The sequence below is a fragment of the Haliotis cracherodii genome, unplaced genomic scaffold (genome assembly GCF_022045235.1).
Source record: "Haliotis cracherodii isolate W230 unplaced genomic scaffold, xgHalCrac1.p SCAF_16, whole genome shotgun sequence".
Taxonomy (NCBI): Eukaryota; Metazoa; Mollusca; class Gastropoda; order Lepetellida; family Haliotidae; genus Haliotis; species Haliotis cracherodii.
Window position 1 is genome coordinate 3,352,350 of NW_027266271.1, and position 14,545 is coordinate 3,366,894.

Here is a 14,545-nt window from a genome sequence, read left to right on the forward strand (position 1 = left end):
TCTGCAACATGGGTTCTCTCGGAAACGACAAACCACCTCGATTGCAGCATCCCGGGACACAGCAGCACGTCGAAGGCATCGTAAATACTTCGTTATAGTTGTTGGTCGTGCAAATATCTATATGAACCGCGTAATATACCGGAAGTACGCGCAGGACCGTAGCATTTGGCGCCATCTATTGACGAAGTAGTAAAGGGGCATAACTGAGGAATGTTGGCCATTGGGGAGCAGCGCATAACGAGTAATAATTCTCAAAGAATACCCATACCCGTTGTGTTTCACAACCTTAGAGGATATGATTCACATCTCATCATGCAAGCTATCTAAAAGACCGGCGGCGGCTTAATGCGCATTCCTAATAATATGGAAAAATACATATCATTCTCGTTGACTAAAACTATACATTATACGGACAAGGATGGGAAAGCCAGAATAAAGCAAAGTAATGGGCTTAGATTCATAGACTCCATACAGTTTCTGTTATCTTCCCTGGACAATTTAGCAAATGGAACAATCCCGATGGCTTTGCTATAACAAATCAATATACTAATCGGTTAACTCGTCATTTGTTGTTGAGAAAAGGTGTATATCCTTATGAATATATGGATGATTGGTCTAGATTCAATGAGACTAAATTACCACCCCTTGAATCATTCTATAGTAACTTAACACAATCTAAAATATATGATGCCGATTATGAACATGCTCTGTCAATGTGGGATAAATAAGGTTGTAAGAATTTAGGTGATTATCATGATCTGTACTTAAAAACCGATGTACTGTTACTCGCCGATATATTCGAGATATTTAGAAAGACATGTTTAAAACAATACGGCTTGGATCCGGCATGGTACTATTCCAGTCCCGGACTATCGTGGGATGCATTGTTGAAGAAGACCGGTGTAGAACTAAAACTACTCACTGATTACGATTTGCACTTGTTTATTGAGAAAGGATTAAGAGGTGGTATATCAATGGTAGCGAAAAGGTATTCTAAGGCTAATAATAAATTAGTGGAAGGATATGATCCGAGTGAACCCGACACACACATATTATATCTTGACGCCAACAATTTGTACGGATGGGCTATGAGTCAACCTTTACCCATGGGTGGTTTTGAGTGGGGCGATATTCATAATATCGATGTGAATTTTATCCACAAGGTTGATGTGAATAAAGGGTACATACTTGAAGTTGACCTGGAATATCCAAATTCGTTGCACAAAGACAATAACAGATATCCACTAGCTCCCGAAAGATTAATGGTTAATAAAGATTGGATGTCGGAATATCAACACTCATTGATGGGTAATACAAGGTTGGCAAACGTAGAAAAACTCGTACCAAATTTGATGGATAAAACAAAATATACAGTTCACTATAGAAATCTCCAGTTATATCTATCGTTAGGTATGAAACAAAAGAAAATACACAGAGTTCTAAAGTTTGATCAAAGCCCTTGGATGGAGCCCTATATAAGACTGAACACAGATTTAAGAAAGATGGCTACCAGCGATTTCGAAAAGAATCTATATAAGCTCATGAATAACTCCGTATTTGGTAAAACTATGGAGAATCTAAGGAAGCGTGTTGATGTTAAATTGGTCAGATCTAATGAGGAAGAAAGACTCAGGAAACTTATAGCCAGTCCGGCTTTTAACAGAAGCAAGATATTTGATAACGATTTAGCCACACTACATATGCAGAAGAGTAATATAAAATTCAACAGACCGGTGTACGTTGGTATGAGTATTCTTGACTTGTCAAAACACTTAATGTATGACTTTTTTTACAATGAACTTAAGAAGCAATACGGCGATAGGTGGTGGTGTTATATACCGACACAGATTCTTTGTTGATGGAAATACAAACCGAGGATGTGTATAAAGATATGGCAGAAGAAATAGATATGTAGGACACAAGCAATTACCCGAAGGATAATCCACTGCACAGCGTAGTAAATAAAAAGGTGTTAGGTAAGATGAAGGATGAATGTGCTGGGACCCCTATAGAGGAGTATGTCGGATTAAGACCTAAGATGTATTCTATAAAGAAGTCCGATAATGGAGAGATAAGGAAAGCTAAGGTTGTTCAGAAGTATGTGGTAAAAAAGCATATCAAACACGAACAGTATAAAGAAGCATTATTCAATGGTAGAACATTCAAACACGAGATGAACACTTTAAGAAGTGATAATCACAGGATATATGGATTAAGAATGAACAAGACATCATTATCCCCCTTAGATACAAAGAGATGGATTGATAAGGATGTTGTAACTACCTACCCTTATGGTTATGGCAGTAATAGTGTATCGATGGGAACTATGAGCAACTCTTCTTCTCGTACAAATGCCCTGCCTGGTCCATCTTTAAGATAATAAAGAATAGGCTCTCCTTCATTCGTAATCAATCGACTAATGTTATATATCTTAAGGGACCAAATCGGATCGGTTGTGTGACGTAGGCCTCCTTCGAGTTCACTGAGCTGGTATAAATATCTTATGCTTACTCTATCCGGAAGTTTTTGTTCTTTGCCTCTCCTTGGTGCTGAAGATTCGGAAGTCACAGATTTCATTTTAATCGCTTCGGATGTTTTCTTCCCTATTAATCTCGTTACTTCATTATTCAACGCTGATACAACAGCTGATAGTCGTGTCACCCATTCAGTTGATCTTAATCGTTCCGATTTCATTTCAATCCCATACTGATAGCCAAACAAACGTTCCGCTAATGTACGGTTAAATCTTTCAACAATAGCTTGACTACGGTGGGCCTCTTTTTCACCACGCCTGATTTCGACATTGTGCTTTGTTAACAGTTTAGTTACTGATCCCATAAACTCGCGACCAGGTTCTACTTGAAATAGCTTAGGCCATTTTAGTGGTCCGCGTTTATATATGCGACTCAGTGCATTAGCTACTTCTGTTGATTCTTTCGAGGTTAATGGCTCAGCCTCTTTGTATCGACTAGCCACATCCACTACGGTTAAAGCGTATTTATACGTTTTGCGTCTTACCTTATCGTTGGGAAGAAACAAGAGGTCAGCCTGATGAACTTCATTCGTTGTAAAAATATCAAACTTCTTCCTCGGGATATAACGCGGTGCCGGTAAGTATATTTGCCACATCGCTTGTTTCTTTAACCAATCCTTGGCCACATCTATAGATACCTTAGCCGCGGTGGCTAATTTTTTTATTGCTCCTATGCCTTTCCAATATCCTCATGGGCTATAGTAAATTTTATCCATTATTAATTAAAACTGATGTTTCTTTTAATACGTATCATGACGATCGTTGAATCGCATCATCATTTTCGCATAAAAAATTCCCTCTGTACTAGCAGTATAGGTATATAAATCTGGCTCCAGTGGGGTTGCGGCAGAACCCCCATTACCTATACTAATGTAGATATGCTAGATGTGCCAGTCAAAAGTCGAGATTGGAAGTAGATACAGATAAAACCAAAGTTTTTCACTTTAGGACAAACAACACAAGCCATTCAAGTGTAACAGGGATAAAATCAGCCATTTTTTAACAATAGTACCAATTACATTCTATTATGTGTTGTATATATGTATATAGGGTTGTTCAACAGACTACTGCTTGTTTACAACAAATGTCATTATTAGTTGTCTGTCTATCTCTATCTCGGGTATTATACTCTCATAGCTTAATCAGGTTATAGGGTCAGTTCATTCTTGTTTTAAGGGTAGTCAGGTTATTCCATTTTAGTGTAATTGTTTTACTGTCTTGATCAAAGGGCTGAAGGCTAGTTCTTTGTCTTGATTGGTGATTTTGAATATCTATGTCACCAGCCATCTTAAAACCTCTGACCATAGTCACTATCATAGCACTGCACCACAGTGCACAGGTTAGTTAATATTATTACTTACTAAACTTAGTCTATTGCCTAAAAGTAAATTAATCTTACTGTTTGCATTAAATAACTTATAGTAATCTAATTTTTGTGATATTGTAAATAGTTAGTGATTTATTAGCATGAATGTTATGAATGGGTTCATGAAACAATGTGTTAGATTTCAGTGTAATGGCTGTGCAATATTTCAATCTAAATGCATATTGTAAGCTTTGTCTGTATGATTATTATATGATATGAAATAATCAGGAATATTGTAAATATGGACAAAATGCTATTTAGGAAATATATATGTTGTCTGCGTTGTGTATTAATATGAACAATGTGAATAGTATGTGATTGTTATTTATCATGTAGGCTACAGCATATGGCTCACTAAAAAGGGTTTGCTGCCCCTCAGGCTGAAGGCTACGCTCCCGTGTCACCCACAGGGTATGCCTTTGTTGTAGTTTGTTTCAACTAAAGAGGCCCAGATGCAAATGTCATATTGTGTATATATGTATATATGCCTATTTCAATTACACCTGTATAATTGTTTCGTATACTATCAGTAATGTTCAGCTGGTAGGTAATATATAGCTATTTGTTTATGAGTTAAACGTGATTAACTTATTATGAAATTCTAATGCTGCATATCATATATAAATATGCAGAGACTTGACAGTGAGATTTTAATTTTTCTTTATGCAATATTTAATTGATTTACATATTTTTGTGATAGATGTGTTTAGGAATACTTATTGCCTATTCTATTGTTATTACAGAGTGTCATGTAATAGCCGCGTTACATAGCAAGAATAAACAGGTGTCTCACACCCCACTGCCTTGGTCCTCATTTAGCCAGACCAGCAGAGGCTGCAACACAAGTATCGTTCCACTGCAGGTAAGTCAACCTGTATAGAATGGATACCGTATTTTCTTGAGTATAGTGCGCACCCATGTATTATGCGCACCCCCCTCTAGCGGGTTCAATATTTTGGAAAAAAAGAAATTTGAATATTATGCGCAGAAAAAATTTACACCGTACCCTTTCAGCGAAGTCCGGCAAACGAACGGGTGCTGAGAAACTTCCGTCAGTACAAATTCGAAATTTGAGATAAAAAATCACCAGACATGTTTATTTACCGTTTAAATAGTATTTATTGTTCTGCTAGGCATTGTTTTATATCTAGGGATTAAGATCACCTTGTGTATTTTCTCGTAAACTAAGCCGGAAACAGCAATCAGCTGTACACACGTTTTCTTGGAATCGACCGGTGATTCGGTCAAGACACACCCAGTGATATAACTTTATAGGATTTTTAATGCAAGGATCGGCAACAATTGTATCTGAAACTATTTTATTTATCAGGAATAATATATTCCATTATTTTCTTAATTATATGCAGCCTTTACTAAACATATTTAAAATAATAATAACCCTAAGCGAAGCAGCTGATCGCTATTCCCGGGTATTATTTTTTACATGGAACATGTCTGACCAGTCACCGTCAAGGCTCACGCGCACGTGAGCACGTGAGCGCGAGAATTTCATGTTGACATAGAATCGTCAAACAAAAACAAATATGACTTTTAACGAGTCAAAGTATGTCATTTATGATATATGTATCCATTCTCTGTCAACTAAAGTTCGTTTCAAGGCGTCAATAGCGGTATTCTGACCGTGGTTGCTGTTAATAACGGTGAGTTGTGCGATCTTCCGATCGCCGAAATTAATAAAAACAATATTATAAGGAATTTTGAATAAAATTAATGAAGTAAGTTACAAACATAAGTCCAGAAATACAAAGAACACTTTTTATAGACAGACAGTGTAATTACATAATTATTTTGCTTACTTCAGTATGGATTTGTTGACATGGTATTTCCGGTGTTTCGTGCTCACGGTACGTAATGTCTTTCCATGGGAGGAAAAAACATCCAAACTCATAATTCGTGTATAATGCGCACCCCCTTCTACACAGCTGTTTTTCCGAAAAAAAGTGCGCACTATACTCAAGAAAATACGGTACTTACAGATATTTAGGAATTTGGCTCAAAAGGGTTATTACAACTTCTTTTAGTCTTTGTAACTACTTCATGTCCCTTCATCAGGTGAATACTGAGTAAGTGTGTAGAGTTAATATATACATTTACATATATATATTAGTTCTATACATTCTACATATATATACTAGCCACATAAAGAAACTGTGCACGAAGAAATTATATTCTGAATTGAAATACAACACAGCAAGAACAAAATGATGCAGACGCTGTAGCAGCTGAATGATCGGACCATAAGAAAATGTCAATGGGACCTGAACAACATCTGTTACGATGACGTCAGAAGATCAAAATGGAGTAGGGAGTACGACAAAGTCACAAAGTCAATAACGGGTATGACCACCCTGTGCGTGAATCACAGCAGTGCATCGGCAACGCATGGAGTCCACCAAATGGGCATGGAAGGCCTGGGGAATGGCCTGCCATATCCTCCTCAAATCCTGTGCCCAGTCAACGGACGTTATCTGGAGGATGTGGAAGACAACGCAGACGGCGCTCCATTTCATCCCAAACATGCTCTATTGGGGAGAGATCTGGAGAAACTGCTTGCCATGGCAGTAACATGACATTGTTCTGGTGAAGGAAATCCATTGCGACCCTAGCCGTGTGAGGACGAGCGTTGTCCTGTTGAAATGTCAATTCCGGGCCATGACGTTGCAGGAAAGGAATGACCACAGGCCTCAGAATCTGATCTCTGTAGCCAACACTGGTGAGATTGCCCTGAACAACCACCAAAGGGGTTCGGTGCCGTGCTGTTATCCCACCCCAAATCATCACAGAGCCACCTCCAAAACAATTCCTCTCCACAATACAGTTGCGTGCATAATGTTCTCCCAAACGCCGGTAGACACGTTGGCGCCCGTCACTGTGGGAAATGTTGAACCTTGATTCATCTGTAAAGACAACATTTCTCCACCATATTCGAGGTTGGCGAACATGATTTCGACACCATCTTAGACAGTTGACTCGATGACAGTGTGTCAGGATGGGACGTATGGCAGGGCGTCGTGGTCGAATCCCGTACTGACGTAAACGATTCCTGACAGTGTTGGGATGGATACGGCGCAGTCCAGGAATTGTCTGGGACGTCGTTACTGCCGTTTGGAACCTGTGTTGGAGATGTGTAACTCGAATCCATCTGTCCTGTCTTGGCGTCGTTATTCGGGGACGTCCTGAACGTGGCTGGTCGGCAACATCATTTGTGTTCTGATAACGCCTCACCAATGCCGATATCGTGTTACGATGGCATTGAAAATGTGTTGCCACCTGTTGTTGCCTCATTCCCGCTCGGATCATTCCAATGGCTTCATGACGCTGTGCAGCTGTCAATCTTGGCATGATTTGCTTGTGATATGCTTGTGTCTGCGCCTGAGAAGTTTTGAATTTTTGAATGACCACAGATCATGCTTTCCAAAGTGACAGCGAATTTTGAGTTGCACATGCTGTGTACAGCTGCACAGGATGCACGTGCACTAACACATTGCACGTCCACAGGCCCCCATCAATGACGTCATATCGCATGGCACGTGCATGATCGTTTGAATGTCTCCAATAATTGCTGTGTTCAAACCTATATTTCATATATGGACGGTGTGTCCTTATATCTATATTTTCTCCGTGCACAGTTTCTTAATGTGGCTAGTATATATATATATATATCAAGAAATAAATGAGTGGGAGTTGATTTTCGTACAATAAAACACTGCAGGGAGATTAAACCATGAGGGCGCATGGACAAGTCCATTTTATGCACTTGTGCATGTTTCCCACATATGCTCACAATCCTCACGTCTATTACCTGTACCTTTTCTCCAAATACAGATTGTCATACCTCTCCAGCTTTTGGATGCGATTGTTCAGCCATCACATTTATCGGTGTTGCCTAGCTTCATCTATGGGGAACAACTAACATGTGACTTAGTTATCAGGTAATATACTCCAATGGGTGTTTATTTGTAGTTAAGTCCGCTTGAAAACTTGAGTAGTTCACAATCGTATACAGTTTCTCTCACATGCCCAAACTTAATCATGCCATAGCGCATGCGCAGTCAGCTGTCAGTAATTCCTTTGTCCGTCTCACAACACATGGTTCATTCAAGCATGCTTCGTAATGGTCGGATCTTGACTGAAATGTTTTATCACATACATTCCGGATTCTCAACGACGTACCTACGTAGTAACCAAAAGTGACCGTCACATACAGTAACTCCTCTGTACAGGACTACGGCTTCTCGTCGAAAACGCACTTCGACGAACGAAGCTGCCATCGATGTAAACAACCAAGATGGCCGACACGACTTAGGTCTAATTTTTCGGACGTTCGCAGGAGATACCAGTCAATAGATCCAGACTCGGCGGCTAACGACCATTTTCACAATCCTGCCAACTGGTATGTTTTGCTGCCTCACCATACTCAGTCGTCACCTTCCGCCACTGAAACAACGACAAGTCCCTCCACCCTGCCGCAGCAATCACCCGCCAGAGAAGAAATTAGAATACACTGGAAATTCACCCTGTCAACTGCCATTGCCAACCATGCCGCCACCGCTACGCAACCACTGGACCCCAACACACTGCCAAGACTGGAGACAGCGTCTGCAAATCTCTGGCAACAGATTCACGAGGGTAGGGACATTAATTTGGCTCTGTTACTAATTCCGGATGATGTTCATTGTGGCCCACGTAGCATTCAGATAGGTGATGGTCAATTACATCTCAAAACTACAAATGACAAGCAACTTCAGAAAGTGTTGTGTATCAGAGACTTCCTCAAAGCATTTGAAAGATTAAAAAAGATAATGTTGGAGAAATTCCCCAACAGGTCAGCAGAGTTGGACGAATATCAAGGTATCATTATTGGACTAAGTAACGAGACGTACGACAATGCGTTCTACACTTACAAGATGTTCTCTGCACAAGCGGCAGCAGCCATTGAACTATTAAATCAACCAGTAAACTGGGGCAGACTGGACCGAGAAGTCTATATCAAGATCTTTACATCCAGGAAAGCCAATGCATGCCAGTGGTGCGGCGAATTAAATCACGCATCAGAATTCTGCCCGTTGTCACTTGATGACCAACTCAAATCATCTCTGGGACCCAGGAAGCTGCAGCAGACACGGAAGAACAATTTTGACAGTACAGACGCCCATGGATGAGCCATTATCTTCCACCAGGGACAATCCATCTGCAATAATTACAACAATAGAGAATGCAGCCACCAACATTGCAGGTTCATGCATGTTTGCTTGATATGCAAGAGGAACCATCCGAAATATCAATGTCGTCCAGACAAGACATCCAAGAATGGGAAGTCGGATAAATGACTCGATGACAGACCATCTCCTGTTAATATTGAGACACTGAAAGCTACATTAGTCGAGCATCCAGACAAGAACATTACATCATATCTCATCCTCGGCTTCCAAGAAGGTTTCTACACTGGAATTAAGACTCCACCAACCATCACACGAGTATGTCATAACTTATTATCAACCCGAGGACCCCTCAATATCAAAATTGTGATTAAACTGATCAATGAAGAAAAGGACAAAGGTTACCTTATTGGTCCGTTTCACACACGTCCCTTTCCTCTGCAGTGAGTTAGTCCAATAGGATTGGTTGAGGGCAAATATTCCAAAACATTATGACTTATAGTAGATATGTCAGCTCCTCATGAAGACCAAGATAATCCAAGTCTCAACTCCTTGATTGATAAAATATTCCTTAAAGTATGTCAAAGTCGATGATGCCATTTCATGCATTAGACAGTTAGGTAGAGGAACGTTCATGTGCAAAACTGATGTTACGGATGCCTTCAAACTTATCCCAATTCACCCCTCATTGTGGCATCTTCACGGTATCAAATGGCAAGGAGAATATTTTTACTACACACGATTGGTGATTGGCTACAAATCCAGGCCAAAAATCTTTGATACCCTCGCTTCAGTAGTGTGTTGGATAGCCTAACAGCCTTACCATATCGACTATATATTACACCTGCTCAGTGACTTTATCTGCTTCAGTAAGACTTGGGAATAAGGACAGGAAACCATGTCATCACTTTTGCAAATGTTTGATGACTTAGGCATCCGTCTCTCTCAACCCAAAACTGTTGGCCCCACGACTTGCTTGGTGTAGCTAGGTATCACCCTAGACTCCATCAAGATGGAAGCTAGACTGGCCATGGAGAAGATAGACAGATTGACAACCATCCTCCACTCCTTACTACAACAGAGTGAAGTCAACAAACGAGACTTGCTGGTAGTACTGGGACACATGAACTTCGCAATGCAAGTGGTGAAACCAGGACATACCTTTATCGGCTACCTTCTGCAATTGGCACATTCAGTTCCAGACCTAAAGAACAGGGTACAGTTAAATCAAGTATGTCGACTTGACTTCACCATGTGGATTTGTTTCCTCGAACAATGGAATGGAGTGTCCCTTTTCACAGCTGACAGGATCGATGCTCCAGACTTCCTACTAGACACAGACGCAGCAGAAGCCATAGGTTATGGCGCATATTTTCAGCGAAAGTGGTTTGCCTCCAAGTGGCCTGGGCGTCTGTTCACACTGGTAGGTAGTAGACAACATGTCTATAGCCCTTATGGAGTTATACCCGATTGTTATGTCAGCAGAGGTCTGGGGAAGAGAATGGGCTAAGAAATCAGTTAGATTTTGTGATAACAAGGCCACAGTGGACATCATCAATAAGGGCAGATCTAAATTTCCGGGTATCATGAGGTTCCTTAGGAAGTTAACGCTCACCTCAGCTTAATTCAATTTCATGTGCAGCGCGAGGCATGTCCCAAGAAAACACAACCAAATCAGTGATGCTTTGTCTCGATTACAGATAGCCAGATTCAGACGTCTTGCTCTTCAAGCCTGTCGCAACCCAACTGTGTGTCGTCCTATGGAGGAATTGATGTTTCCGAGAACACTACCAACTACAGCGTGGCAGATAACGAGTTAGACAACCTGTGGGCATCTGCAGTCTCCCATCGTACATATGAAGTCTACCAAGCAGGGTTCAAGGCCTATGCTCTTTTCATCGCAACATGTAGCAGTATATCGAGTTCATCACTTCCTCCCATATCGGAAGAATTGTTACTCAGATTTGTGGCACACTGTCATAAACATCAAAACCTCAGGTATGCAACAATTAAGAAATACCTATGCGGTGTGAGGTTTATGTATCTCAAAGCAGGAGTGCCGAACCCTTGGACTCTGGGCAACCTGACAAGACTGCAAACCATAGTAGTCGCAGTGAAGAGACAGCAGGGCCGTACAACATATCTTCGGTTGCCCATGACTAGCTCTATACTTACCAAGTTGTGTCACCTTTTAGACCAAGGTGCCTTCACCTCCGCACCCAATATTATGCTGAAAGCAGTGTGTTGCCTGGCATTTTTCGCATTCCTCAGATGCGGGGAATGTACGTGTGATAGATTCAACCCGCATGTCAATTTGTGTTTCAATTCAGTGGTGTTTGCTAGCGATTTGTCATCCCTTACACTCACCTTACAATCTTCAAAAACTGATCCATTTCGCAAAGGTGTTACAATTTTTTCTGCATCGGATGAATACTACAATCTGTCCAGTACACAATATGCTGACCTACATGTATCACAGAAAACAATCTGGAACTTCCCCCCATTACCCTTTGTTTGTGTCACCCAGTGGTAGTGCCTTATCCAGGAAGTTCTTTATTCAGTGCCTCAAAACCTTATTAAGTATGGCTGGATACGATGACAAAGCCTCGACGGACATACATTCAGAATGGGAGCAGCAACATCAGCTGCAAGTAAGGGTGTGCCCGATCACATGATTCAGACGTTGGGTAGATGGACCTCAGCGTGTTACACTCTCTATATCAGAACATCCCAAGTTTCCATATGTAAAACTCAGATAGCGATGGCACAAAAGTGACCAGCATTCAATAGGATTAGAACAAAACTGGAACTCTGTAACATTTTATCATGTTCTCCTGTTTATCTCTTACGGCCTAATTACTTTTTGGGATTCTCATCAATTCAATTTCACAATTATCATTAATAATAATATGGGCAATCCATCCGCTCTATCAGGTAATTCAGGCGGATACTATTCCCCCTGCAAGTAATTTAACCTTCGTCTCTTTTTTGTTTTTCATCATTCGTCTGCTCTGCCAGGTACTCCTGGCGCTCGGGAGCAAGTCTAGGGGTGCGCGACTCCTACTTGTATTACTTGGCAGAGGTACAACCCGGCGATCGGGTATATTTCTTCACCGTCCATGTTCGTATGCTCAGCCAAGTCTCAGTACGCTCAAACAGTATGGAGTGCGCAAACTCCTATTTAGAGACTTGGCTGAAGTTAAGTCTTCCATGTACTAATTTTATGTCATGTATTTAATAAATGTTGTTCTTTTATCTGTTGTCGTGTTGTTATTGACATCATAAACCACACTTCGTTCTTCATTGTTCTTTGCGAATTATTGCTAAGCTATTTTTTTATCATACATAAGGTAGGATTAAAACAAACATAATATAATGAAAGGGCAAATGAGATTAACACAGAGAGAAGACAAATAAGTACAAGGAAGGTGCAGAGATTGGGTTGGGTTTAATAACAAAGAGCTGACTATGGAAACAAGGCAGTAAAGATGTCCATATATTGTTGATGGCATATCTCTAGGCAACAAACCAAGATTCTCAATACCAACATCAGTGACTGGAAAAAGAGGAATCTTCATGAAACTATTGAAATTCGAAGAAAGAAGTCAGCCATTAACAGAGACCAAGGCATCTACCTACCGTATATCGCTGTGTATAAGGCGACCCCACGTATAAGACGACCCCCCTGTACACGCCTTAAAAATCAACCCAAAATCCTACACTCCGTGTATAAGGCGACCGGGAATGAAACACATCAAAAGTCTGACTGATATAGAACATTTAACGTGCGCTTTCCGACTGTAGCGTATTTTGCACACAGACATCACAAGTTAGTTACTTTGGAGATTTAACGTGCGCTTTCCGACTGATGAGTATTTCGCACACATCACAAGTGACTGACTGACTGATATAAAAGATTTAACGTGCGCTTTCCGACTACAGCGTATTTCGCACACGGGCCTGGCCGGACCATTTAGTGTATTCCGAGAAGGGTGAAATGTGTCCTCCACTGTGCCTTTATAATATTATCAACCACATATGGACATCTTGATTGCCTTATTGTGAGTAGCTTTGAAACGTCACTACAAAGAATAAAAGAATTTATCTTTAAAAGGTGTCATGTATTCATATTCTACCAACTTATCTTTCAAAGACTTCATCACAATGGCTCCATTCGATATATGGAATGATACAGGCAAAATGAATGGTAGTAAGATACAAACCTATAGACCTTTCAACTGAACCCAAAGTACATACATAAGTCAGTTAAAAGTAGGAATTAGCTAAAATTAGGTGTGTATCTCTTCTATTATCAATAGAAACCTGCTGTTTTGCCAAGCCACCTACCCCACTTCAAGGGACAATTTGTATACACTGCAACAAACAACAACGGTGGGTAATTTAAGATCACAAGAACCAGTAGTATAGGTAATGGGGGTTCTGGCTCACTTCCACTGGAGCCAGAATCATATACCTAAACTGCTACTACAGGTAGCATTTTTTATGTGTAAATGACTATGCGATTCAACGATAGTCATGAGATTAAGTTAAATTGACTCCAGGTGGTGGTGAGCTGGAGTCTATGATATAAATTTTTATAGGTACTGATGGTTCTGGCTCACTTCCACTGGAGCCGGATTTATTACCTATACTGCTACTACAGATGGAATTTTTTATGCCAAAATGATTATGCGATTCAACGATAGTCATGAGTTTCAGCTAAATTGACTCTAGCTCACCAATACCTGGGGCCAATCATTGCTTTAGATGCGCCTAAATGGTAATAAAAATATTCTTCATTACTTTTATCGATAAAGCGATATTCAACATTTTTATTAAGTTCTTCGTTCATTTTACTAGGAGACTAGACTATATAACTACACTCTTCTTGTAAATTGATAAGAAACAATTGATTACCGTATTTGGTTGGTTTGACATCACTGATATAATAAAAACCTTGTGGTAATTCTCTCCATTTAATAGTTCTTATTATATATATTTATGTAAGCATTTGTCTAAATGTGATCAAACGATAGTAAGCAATCTATTTTTAATCTCCAACCAGTTCTTCAGTTTTGGCACGGAATAATTGACGCGCTTGTTGCCTCCCCTGTTCTAGGAACTTTTTTTTCTCGTCTTCGCTAATACCACTGGTCTTATGAGATTTTGATCGAATCTCCTGCTTCATTTCGTTGTATTTGGTGAGTTCCCACAGCACTAAACGAAACTCATCCTCGGATATCTTACAATCGGCCATTGCTGTCGAAATATGATCCTCAATGCTGTTCAACTTTGCTTCGGCGAGTATCCGAATACTATCGTGTTTTAATGCTTTCTTTTGTAACCTAAAAGAAATGAATTTTATCGCTATTCCTGCCAGTCCCGAGACTCCAGCGGTTATTTCCATGCCGAGCACGATAGGCGTGGCGATTATAGTTGATAGTAAACCGACACCGGCTACACCGA

At 40.3% G+C, this 14,545-nt stretch overlaps 1 protein-coding gene and 2 pseudogenes across 1 annotated transcript in view; 2 read left to right on the forward strand and 1 right to left on the reverse strand.

Annotated features, from left to right (window-relative positions):
- The window catches only part of LOC139463731 (obg-like ATPase 1), a 327,895-nt gene that overhangs the window by 256,344 nt on the left and 57,006 nt on the right, over positions 1 to 14,545 (reverse strand). The window lies entirely within an intron of this gene.
- On the forward strand, positions 1,982 to 9,250 carry LOC139464094 (uncharacterized; annotated as a pseudogene).
- LOC139464095 (uncharacterized) lies at positions 10,092 to 11,855 on the forward strand (annotated as a pseudogene).